A 12,909-nucleotide genomic window follows, 5' to 3' on the forward strand; every position below is an offset into this window, starting at 1 on the left:
AGAGAAGAGTTTTTTAACAAATGAAAATAACTAGAGCAGACACATAAATAGAATCATTTACATTCAAATTCTGTTGAATTTTGCCATTGATAGGAGGAAGGATACAATGTGGAATTGACAAAGATTCAAACATTCTGAACAATTGAGGTAGCTGTATTTTGCCCTGATTGTTTGAAACTAGAGATTATTTTTTTTAATCATCAGGCTCTTATTATAAGGAATTCTCAGATACTCAAATACACCTCTTTCCTCGCACTCAGTGCATTTTTTTCATTGTGTTCTCTCTACTTGAAAAGCCCTCACTCTATTACATTGCTTAATTAACTTTTATTCTTCCTTCCAGCCATAGTTTCATCACTTCTGCAAGTGCTTCTCGGACATCCTTAGACTAAGTTGGGTACACATGTTTTGCATTTCGGCAGCAGCTTGCTCTCACCTCTGCTTAGTAATGCTAGCTCATCTTTAAGAAATGACTGCCTCATTTGTTTCCATTTTTCCAGAGTTTTACTTATTTTTAATAGAGTGGAGATGTAATAGTATTTGTTGAAAGACAGTTTGACTGATTAAGTGAATGAATAATTCAGTGATGGGTTAGGTAAATTTTTTAGGGAAGTAAAATAAACGACAACAACAAACAAACTAAATGTGAAAGATTACTTAAGGTGACATAAAGCTTTTCATAAAAAGTTCTACTCCACCTTTCCTTATAATGTAGGTGTATTTCTGACTTAGACATCATATCTGGCTCTGTGTGTGTGTGTGTGTGTGTGTGTGTGTGTGTGTGTGTGTGTGTGTGTGTGTGTGCGCTGTGAGAGACAGAGAAGGAAGAGAGAAAAGAGAGGGAGAGACTGGATGTCTTTAGAAAAGGCATCCTCTTTTCAGCTCCAATTGTCTGCCACTCTCTAATTCATCAAATCATCTGACCACTTCACATCTTTGTTACCTGACTTACCCCAGAAAGCAAGTATTTGAATTTGAAGATTTTTTCCTACCTACTTGGGACTAACAATACTCTACTAGAAAGGGAAATTAAACAAGAAATATTTGCTTTGCCCTGGCAATTTTTTTTACACAAGGATTGGCCACTATATTGCTTTGAAAATTCTAATCATCTAGCACATTTACTTCTTTTTTAAAAAAAAGTTACTCATTTTAAATATAAACTGTTCAGAAAAACCCACATATACACAATCCTTATAAAAAATCTTAAAATAAAAAATTTCTGAAGATCAACAGTCTATCATTGATCTGACCACAAAACCTGTCTAGAACTCATGTAAATTGAATGTTGGTCTTTATTTACTCCACTTATTTATACATTTTGCAGCACAAACATGAATGTAGTTGACTATGAGTTGTTGTGAATATTTAAAATATGTTCCAAATTCCTTCCTAAAATAAACATAAAAGTAATTTAAATTCTGAAGCTCGTCTGATCCCAAGAATTTAAAATAAGGTAGTTCAGATACATAATAAATAAATACTACACCACTTCAAATGTAAATATAGGTAGACTTGGAATAAATAAAAAAAGAAGGTTCAAATGCAAATGCACAGATTCTACAGCTCTGTATCATTACAAAGTTGCAAACTGTATGTTAGCTGGCATATTGACGCTCGCTATAATCCTAGCACTTTGGGAGGCTGAGGCGGGCGTATGACTTGAGCCCAGGAGTTTGAGACCGGCCTGGGCAACACAGTGAGACTCTGTCTCTACTAAAAAATATATAAAAACTAGACATGCATGATTGCATGTACCTCTAGTCTCAGCTCCTCTGGAGGCTGAGACAGGATGTTCCCTTGGGTCCAGGAGATAAGGCTGTCGTGAAATCTGATTATACTACTGGAATTCTGCCTGGGTGGCAGAGCAAGACCCCTGTCACCAAAAAAATAATAAAAAAATAAAATAAAAATCTAGTTTAACTTTCTTGACAGCTAAACCAAAGGATTTGAAAAAATTACTGTGTTCATACTACAATTCAAAGAAAAATGATGTCAGAGCGCAATGAAAAAAATCAAATAATAACTCATAATCTGTGATATCACTCCATTCTGATGCTATTTTGCCTGATAACTTGACACTATTTATACATTTCTGAATAGAAAATTTCTCTACTTATAGGATACAATAATTGAATTTAAAATTTCTCAAGTATCTTTCAGTTTTATAGTATTACCAATTGGGCCATAAAGTAAAAAATAAGAAATGATATTTATAATCATCTCAAATATGATTGTAGTTAGCACAGTTATTTAGACCATCAATGTATTACCAGAAAAATATAGCTATAAATAACTCTGATATTAAAAAGTGAAAACAATAAGCATTAGTAAGTTCTGCAGAAAATGTCTAGTTTATTGAGGAAAAAGAAAAGTTTTTCCTCTATGGGACACACCCTTGTGCAGACTACTTATAGTGGTGCAAAAAGGAGTAAAAAGTAACACTTCCCACAGCTGGCAAAGAAAGGATGCTTTATTTAGTGATATTACATAGACATTCCATTTCTTCTCCTATGAGAAAGGTGTTTTTAACTTGAATCTAGGTATGCACATGATTCATGTACCTGGTTACTATAATTTCTTTTCCAGAATAGGAATTGCCATGATTAGTCAACTTCTTTTCCACGATAGAAATTGCCATGATTAGTCATTTTAAACAACTCCTTTATCAAGTTGTGTTTAATAATATAATCAGCTAGACTATTTGCTTTTATAATATCTTAAAATATATAATATTTAAATTTAAAGATATCCATAATTATGCTACCTTAATCTAACAAGTTAACTTTTATTCTCCTTTTCATACATACTATTTGACATATAATCTACTTTAATATTATATAGATATAAGAAATAATTATGAAAGACAAAGATTTAATACTGTAAATAAAACATATTATCTGGAGAAGCAGTTCCTGGAGACACACTTGACAAATAATGATATCTTAACCAACATATCTTAGTGGTAATACTTGCAGTGGCTAGTTAAGGAGGGTGGTGAGTTGCCCATAACATATGAAACCCTCTGCATGTATTTTCTCTTTTCATACTAGATTTAAAATTATTGTTTGAGAATTCTAAACCTATATGATTAGAAATAGAGATTTTTCAAAGCAAAATAAGCTACTTTTTAAAAGTCTTGCCTTCAGCCTTTTTTGGTTCGAATCATGTATATTTCACATTAGGTAATTATTTTATACCCAAACAGGGGTGCCATTCTTTGTATTGATTTGAATCTTATCATCCTGAATTCCAAAGTATGACATTGTAAGGCATTTTTTAAAGAGCTTTTCGAAAAACTTTATGCTAACTTGAAAGATATACCAAAGTGTTCAGGCTATATATGGAAAACTTGACATAATTTAAGTTTAAAGTTAACAGATATATAAATATACACAAATGTATTCAGTTGTACAAAGTAAAAGTTAAAGGCCAGAAAAAATGGTGCAGTCATTAAGCAATTATAAATTTTATGTTAAAATTACATAATCTATCATATTACTGCATAAAATTTTTTTTACAACTGATGGAAGAGATGCGTGCTATACAATCTACAATAAGTGCAGTGTCATAACACTGTAATAGTCAAGAAGGCCTGAAATTTTAATAGGAATTTATTGCAAAATAAGTTTTTTCAGAGTGCTAAGTGTCTTAACCATGTTTAAAAATACACATCAATAAAGAAAATATAATGGGCTTATATGCATCTCCCAACTAAACAAAAAACAGAACCATAAACATTTAGGTCAGTTTCAGCTGAAACTGATGAGATCAGCTTCTTGAGCAATGAATGAATTTTTAAAATTCCATCAATTGAACTTTTTTCCTCAGCAAGCATATCAGAAGATGACTCAGTTCAGACTCGTCTGTTAATGTATTAATTTAAAAAGCTCTTATCTTGCTTTTGCAACCTCCCTTCTAAGGCAATATCTTTCTGAATAGCACTGAACTTTAACAGAGAAAAGATGCTTTCTATGCAGAAGATGAAAAATGCCTACAGCAGCAAAAAGTAAGCCAAATAGATGTGAAGCCAACAAAGAGCTCCAATGGGACAGGGTAGAGCAGGGACACAGCTCTTTGTGAATTCATAATATTAAATCCTGTCTTAAAGCAGTGTACTTGTACTATATGCACTGTTCTAACAGTGTACATACCCTGAGAGTAGAATGATACTGTTCATGCATATGAAGGAAACACTGCAATGAATAAACCTAGAATATGTTTTTTCTACATCTGTGTCACTCATTCTGGGTAAGTATTTAATAGCTAAGATATTTTTAAGTTTACAATTTGTTCAGTGTGAACTCCAAAACATGGATAGAAACCAGTTGTTTTTACTCTGATTACAAATACAATGCATTCTCTATAGATAATTTGAAAAATAAAAATCAACTGAAATTCTATCACCTCAAGATAACTCCTATTCGTATTTTCTCCCTGTAATCGTCCTATCCAATTTAATTTAAACTTTATGTAATCCATTTTGACTTACAAAACTTTAAAGGCATAATTATTTAAAATACATATTTTTTTATTTAAAATGACAACAGTTGTTTTGACTGAAAAAATGATTATGACTCACAATTCAATTATACTGAATACACAGTCTTATCCTGCTTTCTCCTCTAATATTATATTGCCATCATTTAAACATGTCTTGATTTTTGTTCGTTGCCTAAAATTTCTTTCTGTAGTTTTTATCATACTTTATATAATGACTTCTTAACTTTTTAACAGTTTGGTTAATTTAAAACTTCTTATTGTTTTAAACTGGTATGAACAGCTCTGTTCAGATCTTCATAGAAGTCTCTAGATAGTTGCTTAGGGCAGATAGTTACAATTACCAGACATTAAATCTTTAATGTCTTGATCCACATACCCAGATTTGTTTTCATAGTAATAATACCAATGTACACTTCCCCAACCAGTATATAGTCATCCATCTAATCTCTCTCAACATTGCTTACATAATAGGTGAAAAGAGTTTTTGAATGTGATTAAATAGTGGGATGCTTACACTATTGTTAAAGATTAGAATGTCAAGCTGAACTTCTGAGTTTATTTCCTGTTCTAATAAAAACCCAATAGAACAATATTAAAGAAATTTGGGGAAAAAAAGGATATGCCAAAAGCACAAGGAAAATGGGAAGAAAATTCCTACCATGCTATTAGCAGGCAAGAGAGCCAACAAATTTCTCAAAGATGAAAAACTAAGGAAATAGTGTTAATTTTGCCTACAAAATAGTGTTATGCCTACAAAAAGGAGTTAAAACAATGGGTTCAGTTATTTAGCTTAGCTTATACCTGAAAATATACGAATACAATAAATGTACATTCAATGGAGGGCAGGAATGAGAAGGGCAGGTATTAATTAAAAGGTTACATTGAAAAAGTTGAACTTCTCTACATATTTTCCCTGCTCTTTCTACAAAATGATCACCACACAGAAATTAGATAATCATAACTAAATACAATTTAAAAAAATCAGGTTCAATTTACCTGCTGTGGTTCAAAGTGTGAAGAGAAGAAATCTTTGGTCCAATCTAAGAAGAGGTCCAGTGTTTTAAATTAAAGATTGGAGACAATAATTCTAACAGATCCTTGACTATTTGTTAAAGTAAAACTTAAAACTAGATTTGCTTAACCCATACACTCAGAGCTCCTAAGAAATTATTTTGTTTTATTCTTAAAGATGAGAGGGAAACCAAGGGTCATCCAAATTGTGACAGAAATTGCAGGAGTAAAGAGAAAAATTCTAGATAATAAAATATACAATTTGATGTTAGGGTAGAGGTAATCCAAATATTTAGAACTAAATTTAGTAGCCTCAGATAAATGACAATATAAGAATAAGAGATAACATGAAATAACATTTTTCAAAGAGGGAGAAAGATCTCTTGGAAATTACAAATATAACTGAAAAAATTAAATTGCAACAGAGAGATTAGAAACCAAAATGAAGAAAATACCCAAAAATGTAGAATAAAAAGTAGAAAATACAATGTACCTAGAAAAGTGATTCCAAATGTTCAACAGTTTCAAAAGCAGAAAGATTGAATATAAAATCATTTACACCAATATGCTAGATTTGCAGAGTGACAAGCTTCTTTAAACTGCCCTTCGTGCTAAAGATGTTAATATATGCAAACACACTTGTCATGAAATTTCAGAACACTCTGGATAAAGGCAAGGATTCTGAAATTTCTGTAAAAAATACAAAGTAATGAAAATCAGGTTAACATCAAACTGATTGCTAGAAGAAAATATGCTGAGGGAAAAGACTTCAACTACAAATTTTGCCCAACAAAATTGTCAAGTGAAGTGCAGAATAAAGGCAACTTTAGATATAAAATCATCTAGAAATTTTACCTCTTGCATCTCATATGCTAGAAAGTAACCTATGGATTGCTTTGCAAAATATGAGATTATTCCAAGAAGATTTAAACACACAAAGTTTGGACTCAGAAAAGTACATAAAGTAAAATTAGAGAATAACACCTACGCAGAAGATCTAAAAAATCATTGGACTCAATGGTTCGAATAGATGAAGAGGGTAAGAGGGGAAGGTGGACATAAATGCTTCTGCATTTCTTATAGACTTGGATTCAGTAGATCAATACATAAGCTTGAGACACCGACACTTTTTTGGCATGTGATTAAAGAACAGAAAAGAAAAATATAGGCAATAAGTACCTCATGGTGATGGGATGATGGCAATTGTGACAAAATACATCTATATCTATCTGTCTATATATATGAATATATATATGTGCATATATATATTAACACATCCTTTGGTTCTGAAGAGAACAATATTTATTTTGTCATTATAATACAAGTCTTATTAATATATCTTTAAATGTATCTGACCTAAATTGGCTCTATGTACATTCTCTTTGCAAAACATTAACAAGAATAGTAAGGGGAAAATGTAGACAAAGATAAAAATATCACAATTAAACCAAGTATTAGGACCAAAGAATAAACTTAGACAAATATATGGAAGAATTTTAAATAAAGAACCACATTTAAAAGAAATCTGAGAATAGATACAACTTTAAAATGTTTTGACCTTAAATTTTTATCTGAGTAACTTCAGCAAAAAAGGTGAAAAGTTTAGCCTTGTTTTAGCAATGTTAATTAAAATATATTTATTATGCACAGAAAGTTCAAACACCAAATGTAATTGAGTTCTAAATGTTCAATATGTAGCATATTTGTCCTGGTTTTTTTCCATAATTGTATTTTCCCTATATTTCTTCTCAAAAATAGGATGTATATAGATAGTGAGAAATGAAGACAATATAATTAGCTGTCCCTATATAAAAAATGAAACCATGCACATTTTTCTATTCCTAGTTAAACAATTCTGACACCAAACAAAAAACATCCTAGCAGTTGGCCTTAGGAAATATTTCCTCCCAGAAAGTGAGTCTGTAACCCAAACAAATGATTCTACATGTCAAAACTAAGAATGCAATCAAGACTCATTTTCAGACCATTGATTTGGGATACCGCCAATCCAAAACTGTCATATCACAAACTCTGTTTAGTTTCAAGTTCATTATCTTGCAAAATTCACCTGAATATACCAAAATAAAAATCTAATCTGTTTAAATATCCTTTTCTCCTTTCAACCATTTGAAACACAAATAGAGCTCTGCTAAGTTCATGTTCTTCCTTGCTGCAGTAAGTTAAACAAGCTTAATTTTTGTTGATTAACAGATTTTCCCAGTGATCTTGGTGTGGAATGGGGATCTTTGAAAATTCTGGAGACTCAACCAAGATCCAGCAGAAACCACCTTGCCAACAGGGCTCAAGATCATCACCTCTGAATCAGAGTCCTTAGTGGGTCTCCTGTGCCCTCCTTTATCATACTGAACCAGCTTCCATGTTGAGTACAAACTACAATTTCTATTAATTAAACTCCCAGACACTGAGTTTATTCTGTGTCCTAGAAATGTTTATCCATGTTTTAAGAATCTTTTGATAAATTGATAAGTTTTGAAAACTATTATTCTTGGTAAAAACTGTCTTATTATTAATTACACTCTATGTCTCTAGTTGCCTTCATTCTTTTTCTTGTTGGACTCTAGGTGGAAGTTCACAGGGCAGAGGATGTATGTAAGTCTGTTAAGTTTGTCCTTCAAGCCAGCAACAAGGATTAATAAATGACATGTTACAATAGTCTGATGTCCTTATAGATTAAACTTTCTTTTGAGTAGTATCAGACAAAATGCTTTCTTGAGTATCACCCTGTGTTTTCCCTGAGAGCCAAGGTCTAACAGAGATCTACTCAACACAACTTCTATTACCAAAGTTGCATATTCATCAGTTCTCAAGTTGAAAAACACCAACCATTAGGTTAAGGTCCTGAGATATGTGGAACTCAAGCAGAATATTTAGTCAACCATTACTAAACCTTAGTAAGTTTGTATAAATCTATGTACACCCTTCCTCTGGGCCAGAGTTTACTCCCATATGACTCATTATAATTCCATTTTTTTTTTGCACTTGTATGTCTAAACAGCAAAATATAACAAAGTATAAGCTATAATAAAATGGTCATTTTAGGGAACTTTCATGATTAATATAAATTTATTTAAAAGACATTTGAGAGATATGGGAATTGGGAATAGCAGTATGAGAACCCCTCCCTGTGAAACAATTATTTAACTGGTGAAAAGTTAAAAAAAAATTTTAAGTCTCTGAATATTGTCCTGAGAGCATATTGCAAACATTAGTTAAGTGCATTTACTAAATCTCAGTGAAAACAGTGAGACTCTGTGGTCCACTTGCAAGCCCCCTCTCCCATTCTAGTGCGACAGAAGCTCTCCTCCAGGTGAATGTGGCCAAGAAGGCAGGTTTTATCTCCTCCCAGATTCTGGATTAGGGCTACCAATTTGCCCCTGGAGAAGAAGGCTGCCAGCATCTCTCTTCTCGACTCTTCCTCCTCTTTCCTTGCTGTAGAAGCTCTATTGCAGATAGGCATATTTAAGAGGATTGAGTCTTTCATCCCATGCACACACTGGTAGACTAAAATCTTTCTACTCTGAGAACATGTGGACACCTAGAGAGAAACAACACACACCGAGGCCTATTGGAGGGTGGATGGTGGGAGGAGGGAGTAGATCAGGAAAAATAACTAATGGGTACTAGGCTTAATACTGGTTAGTGAAATAGTCTTTGCAACAAACCCCCATGACACACATTTTACCTATAAAAAATGTGCAACCTCACTTGTACCCCTGAACTTAAAAGTTAAAAAGTAAATCTTTATCTTTGTTATGTCAGGCAATGGTTGCTGGGCCCTGGACATCCCCACCTTTCCGGCTCTCTCATGTTTTGAAGTTTCCACGCTAGAGGAACAAGCCAAGAATACCAAGGACTTCCTTTTCCACAAGCACCTGGCTTCTAGACCAGGGATTTTACTCCAGATGTGAGCTGCTGTCCCTTCACACAGCTATGGGTCAGGGGCTTTTAGGTTCTTTCCGGGTAAGAAGCAGGCTACCAGAATAGAGTCAACTCAGCTTTTCCTAAGGAGACCAACTTCATTTGGAAGACAGTGTAGAAGTTTATGCCTAAGAGTATTGTCAAAAACACTGGAGATTTTGATTGTGAACAACTAAAAGGGAACAAAAGTAGGAGACCAGTTATAAACATAGAAATTAATAGCAATATAAACACAGCTTTCCTCCTATTTTTGTAAGAGAGAACCAGGGAAAGAAACAGCTAAGAGGGGCCCTCATAAAGTATAAAGTCAGACTAAGCCTAAAATATCTACTCCTGCAAAGAGGCCTGACATTAATTGTATCAGAATGTTTTGTAATACATGCCCCAGGTTGTGGGCAAAAACAATACAACAATCAGCTAGAAATTGGTGGAGGCCAACAATGGAGGCTGAGTATCCAATTATGTATTAGTCTGTTTTCATGCTGCTGATAAAGACATACCCAAGACTGCATAATTTATAATTAAAAAGAGGTTTAATGAACTCACAGTTCCATGTGGCTGGGGAGGCCTCACAATATTGGCTGAAGGCGTAATGCAGATCTTACATGTCAGCAGACAAAAGAATAGAACTAGTGCAGGAAAAATCCCTTTTATACAACCATCAGATCTCATGAGACTTATTCACTATCATGAGAACAGCAAGGGAAACACCTGCCCCCATATTTCAATTACTTCCAATTGCATCCCTTCCCCAACACGTGGGAATTGTGGGAGCTAAAATTCAAGATGAGATTTGGGTAGGAACACAGCCAAATCAGATAAGATCAAAAGAGTCAGATGAGCCAGATGATTAACAGAGAAAGCAAAAGTGAAAGAGACATCCTGGCTAAAACACCAGTCATCTCACTGATAGTCAGAGACTGTGTACAGACCCAAGCTTCACAATATAAGGCATGACATCGGAAGTTAAATACTGCAGGGTAAATAAACTTTACCAAAATGCTCCATTCAAATCAATAAACAAACAAGGAAACAACCAAACAATAAGATGATTTAGAAGGGATAAGTATCCAGAGTTGATACAATATATTATCTGAAGTATCCAGTTTCTGGCACACAATTATGAAATATGTTTTATGGACTGAAGGTTTGTGCCCTTCCAATATGTTGGTGCTGGGAGTGGGACCTTTGAGAGGTAGTTAGGTTATGAAGATGAAGCTTATACATTTCCTCTTAACAGAACACTGTAAGAGTGCACCCTTTTTCTATTTGCCCTCAGCCATGTGAGGATAAGAAGAGAATGTGCTCACCAACTAATGAATCCGCTGACCTTGATTTTGGCCATTCCATCCTCCAGAACTGTGGTAAATTATTATTTATGATTTAAGCCACCCAATCCATGGTATTCGGTTATAGTAGAGCAAGCTAAGAAACCATGCAAAGAAATGGGAAAATAGGTCTCATACACAGAAACCTAAAAAGAAAACTGGGCAATAGAAACAGATTTTGACAGGGCTGAGATACAGACTAAAATAAAGACAAAACTTCAAAGCATCTATTACAAATATAAATGCTAATATTAAAATTCTTTTTAATTATGATTAAGTAAAGGATAGTATAATGGCAAAGTCTCTTTAAATAAGAAATATCAGTAAAGAGATAAAACATTTTTTTAAAAAACAAAGAGAAACTCTGGAGTTGAAAATTAAAATACTCGATATGGAAAATTTACTAAAGAGAATCCATAGTAGATATAGCCCTGTAGAAGAAAAGAAAATCAACATGCTTGAAGACACTTTGATAGAGAATAGCAATCTCAGGACAAAAAAATAAAGTAAAGTAAAGATAGTCTCAGAGAAATAAGAGCATCAGTTATTGCAACAACATTCTAGAAGTACCAGAAGAGGAGAAAAAGACATATTGGAATAGAAAACATAATCGAAAAATTAGTGGCAGATAACTTTCCAAATTTGATGGAAAACAATCTGTACATCCTAAAATTTAATGAACTTCAAGTAGGATAAAGGCAAATAATCTACACACAGATATATCATGATCATAATGTTAAAACCCAAAGACAAAGATAAAATTTTGAAAGGACAAAGTGAAAATAACTAAGTTTTCTTTCATTAAAAATTTACTAAAGGAATAATAAAGACAGAATGATACTGGAAGAAGGGTGGGTATATAGATTAATGGAATAGAATTAATAGTTCAGAAATAGTCATACATTGATGGTCAAATGGCTTTTGATGTGGGTGGCAAGACAATTCAGTGGTGAAAAATCTTTACAGACAATGAAGCTGGAACAACTATATATGGATATAAAAATAATAAATTCAGACTCCTATATCATACTATGCACAAAATTTAATACAAAATGGAAAAGCTAAACCTATAAAACTCTTAGAAAAAAACATAGAAGTAAACCTTTGCAACCTTAGTTTTGGCAGTGGTTTCTCAGCTATGACATCAAAAGCACAAGCAATATTTTTTTTAGGCACTCAGTTGATGGGAATTTAGGCTGGCTCCATATTTTTGGAATTGCAAATTGTGCTGCTATAAATATGCATATGCAAGTTCTTTTTCATAGAATGATTCTTTTTTCTTTGCATAGATACCCAGTAGTGAGAGTGTGTCAAATGGTAGGTCTACTTTTAGTACTTCAAGGAATCTCCATACTGTTCTTCAGAGTGGTTGCACTGGATTACTTTCCCACCAGCAGTGTAAAAAGTGTTTCATTTTTACCACATCCATGCCAATATCTATTTTTTTTAATTTTTAAATTATGGCCATTCTTGCAGGAGTAAAATGGTGTCTCATTGTGGTTTTGATTTGAATTTCCCTGATAATTATTGATATTGAACATTTGTTCACATGTTTGTTGGCCATTTTTATATCTTCTTTTAAGGATTGTCTATTTGTTTCCTTAGCCCACTTTTTAAAAGGGATTATTATTTTCTTCCTTGCTGATTTGTTTGAGATCTTCGTAGATTCTGAATACTACTCCTTTGTCAGATGCATAGTTTGCAAAGATTTATATCCTACTCTTTGGGTTGTCTGTTAACTCTGCTGATTATTTATTTTGCTGTGCAGTAGCTTTTTAGTTTAATTAAGTCCAATCTATTTATAATTGTTTATGTTGCATTTCCTTTTGGGCTCTTGACTGTGAAGTCTTTGTTGAAGCCAGCGTTTAGAAGAGTTGTTCTGATGTTATCTTCCAGAATTTTTATGCCTTCAGGTCTTATATTTATAAGTCTTTGTTCCATCTTAAGTTGATTTTTATATAAGGTGAGAGAAGATCAATTTTATGCTTTTACATGTGGCTTGCCAATTATCCCAGCACCATTTGTTGAACAGGATGTCCTTTCCTCACGTCATAGTTTCATTTGCTTTGTTGAAGAACAGTTGGATGTAAGTATTTGAGTTTATTTCCGGGCTGTCTATTCTGTTACA

The 12,909-nt window shown here is 33.2% G+C and overlaps 1 long non-coding RNA gene across 1 annotated transcript; it reads right to left on the reverse strand.

Annotated features, from left to right (window-relative positions):
* Window positions 1-1,236: 1,236 nt before the first annotated feature.
* LOC116561077 lies at window positions 1,237-12,065 on the reverse strand. The gene is made up of 3 exons (XR_004273283.1): window positions 11,958-12,065; window positions 5,909-5,916; window positions 1,237-1,248 (listed from the first exon to the last, which is right to left on the reverse strand). It is a non-coding gene; the product is annotated as an uncharacterized LOC116561077 (long non-coding RNA).
* Between the last annotated feature and the right edge of the window lie 844 nt (window positions 12,066-12,909).

This window comes from Sapajus apella, unplaced genomic scaffold (genome assembly GCF_009761245.1).
Source record: "Sapajus apella isolate SASKATOON/1434 unplaced genomic scaffold, GSC_monkey_1.0 scaffold1, whole genome shotgun sequence".
In the NCBI taxonomy this organism is placed as follows: Eukaryota; Metazoa; Chordata; class Mammalia; order Primates; family Cebidae; genus Sapajus; species Sapajus apella.